Source organism: Lipotes vexillifer, unplaced genomic scaffold (genome assembly GCF_000442215.2).
Source record: "Lipotes vexillifer unplaced genomic scaffold, Lipotes_vexillifer_v1.1 scaffold1993, whole genome shotgun sequence".
In the NCBI taxonomy this organism is placed as follows: Eukaryota; Metazoa; Chordata; class Mammalia; order Artiodactyla; family Lipotidae; genus Lipotes; species Lipotes vexillifer.
Window position 1 is genome coordinate 54,707 of NW_006770701.1, and position 3,521 is coordinate 58,227.

Here is a 3,521-nt window from a genome sequence, read left to right on the forward strand (position 1 = left end):
CGGCTAAAAGCGCGGACTCCAGAGACGGGCGGGAGACGCTAAGGCTGCTGCTGCCGCCACCAAGGGGCCTGTGTGCGAGCACAGGTCACTATCCACACCCCTCTTCCGGGGAGCCTGTGCAGCCCGCCACTGCCAGGTTCCCGGGATCCAGGGACAACGTCTCAGGGGGAACGCACGGCGCGCCTCAGGCTGGTGCAACGTCACACTGGCCTCTGCCGCCACCGCAGGCCCGCCCCGCACTCCGTGCCCCTCTCTCCCCCCGGCCTGAGTGCGCCAGAGCCCCTGAGTCAGTGGCTCCTATAACCCCGTCCTGTCTGAGCAAAAAACAGACGCCCTCAGCGACCTACACGCAGAGGCAGGGCCAAATTGAAAGCTGAGCCCCTGTGAGCTGTGAGAACAAAGAAGAAAAAGGGAAATCTCTCCCAGCAGCCTCAGAAACAGCGGATTAAAGCTACACAATCAATTTGATGTACCCTGCCTCTGTGGAATACATGAATAGACAGCGAATCATCCCAAATTGAGGAGGCGGACTTCTAGAGCAAGATCTATGATTTTTTCCCCTTTTCCTCTTTTTGTGAATGTGTATGTGTATGCTTCTGTGTGAGATCTTGTCTGTATAGGTTTGCTTCCACCATTTGTCCCAGCGTTCTAGCCGTCCATTGTTTTTTTTTTTTAATTTTTTTCTTAATAATTAATTTTAATTTAAAGAACTCTATTATACTTTACCTTCTTTCTATCTTTCCTTCCTTCCTTCCCTTTTTGAGACAACGAATCGTCCCAAATTGAGGAGGTGGACTTGGAGAGCAAGTTTTATGATTTTTTCCACTTTACCTCTTTTTGTGAGGGTATATGTGTATGCTTCTATGTAAGATTTTGTCTCTATAACTTTGCTTCCACCATTTGTCCTAAGGTTCTATCCTTCCCTTTTTTTTTTCCTCTAAATAATTATTTTTTTAATTCAATAACTTTATTATACTTTATTTTATTTTACTGTATCTTCTTTCTTTCTGTATTTTTTCCTTCCTTCCCTCATTCCTTCCTTCCTTCCCTCCTCCCTCCCTCCCTCCTTTCTTTCCTTCTTGCCTTCTTCCTTTCTTTTCTTCTTTCTTTCTTTCTTCCTTCCCTCCTTCCTTCCTTCCCTCCTCTCTTTCTTTCTTTCTTTCTTTCTTTCCTATTTCCTCCTACTTATACTAATTCTCTCTACTTTCTCTCCCTTTTATTCTGAGCCGAGTGGATGAAAGGCTCTTGCTGCTCCAGCCAGGAGTCAGGACTCTGCCTCTGAGGTGGGAGAGCCAACTTCAGAACACTCGTCAAGAAGAGACCTCCCAGCCCCACATAATATCAAACGGCGAAAATCTCCCAGAGATCTCCATCTCAACACCAGCACCCAGCTTCGCTCAACGACCAGCAAGCTACAGTGCTGGACAACCTATGCCAACCATATAGCAAAACAGGAACACAACCCCACCCACTAGCAGAGAGGCTGCCTAAAATCATAATAAGTCCACAGACACCCCAAAACACACCACCAGACGTGGACCTGCCCACTAGAGAGACAAGATCTAGGCTCATTCATACACCACAACACAGGCACTAGTCCCCTCAAAAACAACGGGAGCTACGAACTTGCAGCCTGCAAAAAGGTGAACCCAATCACAGTAAGATAAGCAAAATGAGAAGACAGAAAAACACACAGCAGATGAAGGAGCAGGATAAAAACCCACCAGACCTAACAAATGAAGAGGAAATAGGCAGTCTACCTGAAAAAGAGTTCAGAATAATGATAGTAAAGATGATCCAAAATCTTGGAAATAGAATGGACAAAATGCAAGAAGCAGTTAACAAGGACCTAGAAGAAATAAAGATGAAACAGACAATGATGAACAACACAATAAATGAAATGAAAAATACTCTAGATGGGATCAATAGCAGAATAAATGAGGCAGAAGAACGGATAAGTGACCTGGAAGATAAAATAGTGGAAATAACTACTGCAGAGCAGAATAAAGAAAAAAGAATGAAAAGAACTGAGGACAGTCTCAGAGACCTCTGGGACAACATTAAACGCACCAACATTCGAATTATAGGGGTTCCAGAAGAAGAAGAGAAAAAGAAAGGGACTGAGAAAATATTTGAAGAGATTATAGTTGAAAACTTCCCTAATATGGGAAAGGAAATCGTTAATCAAGTCCAGGAAGCACAGAGAGTCCCATACAGGATAAATTCAAGGAGAAATACGCCAAGACACATATTAATCAAACTGTCAAAAACTAAATACAAAGAAAGCATATTAAAAGCAGCAAGGGAAAAACAACAAATAACACACAAGGGAATCCCCATAAGGTTAACAGCTGATCTCTCAGCAGAAACTCTACAAGCCAGAAGGGAGTGGCAGGACATACTGAAAGTGATGAAGGAGAAAAACCTGCAACCAAGATTACTCTACCCAGCAAGGATCTCATTCAGATTTGATGGAGAAATTAAAACCTTTACAGACAAGCAAAAGCTGAGAGAGTTCAGCACCACCAAACCAGCTTTACAACAAATGCTAAAGGAACTTCTCTAGACAAAAACACAAGAGAAGGAAAAGTCCTATAATAACGAACCCAAAACAATTTAGAAAATGGGAATAGGAACATACATATCGATAATTACCTTAAATGTAAATGGACTAAATGCTCCCACCAAAAGACACAGATTGGCTGAATGGATACAAAAACAAGACCCATATATATGCTGTCTACAAGAGACCCACTTCAGACCTAGAGACACATACAGACTGAAAGTAAGGGGATGGAAAAAGATATTCCATGCAAATGGAAACCAAAAGAAAGCTGGAGTAGCAATTCTCATATCAGACAAAATAGACTTTAAAATAAGGACTATCAGAAGAGACAAAGAAGGACACTACATAATGATTAAGGGATCGATCCAAGAAGAAGATATAACAATTGTAAATATTTATGCACCCAACATAGGAGCACCTCAATACATAAGGCAAAAACTAGCAGCCATAAAAGGGGAAATCGACAGTAACACATTCATAGTAGGGGACTTCAACACCCCACTTTCACCAATGGACAGATCATCCAAAATGAAAATAAATAAGGAAACACAAGCTTTAAATGATACATTAAACAGGATGGACTTAATTGATATTTATAGGACACTCCATCCAAAAACAACAGAATACACATTTTTCTCAAGTGCTCATGGAACATTCTCCAGGATAGATCATATCTTGGGTCACAAATCAAGCCTTGGTAAATTTAAGAAAATTGAAATTATATCAAGTATCTTTTCCGACCACAACGCCATGAGATTAGATATCAATTATAGGAAAAGAGCAGTAAAAAATACAAACACATGGAGGCTAAACAATACACTACTTAGTAACGAAGTGATCACTGAAGAAATCAAAGAGGAAATTAAAAAATACCTAGAAACAAATGACAATGGAGATACAACGACCCAAAACCTATGGGATGCAGCAAAAGCAGTTCTAAGAGGGAAGTTTATAG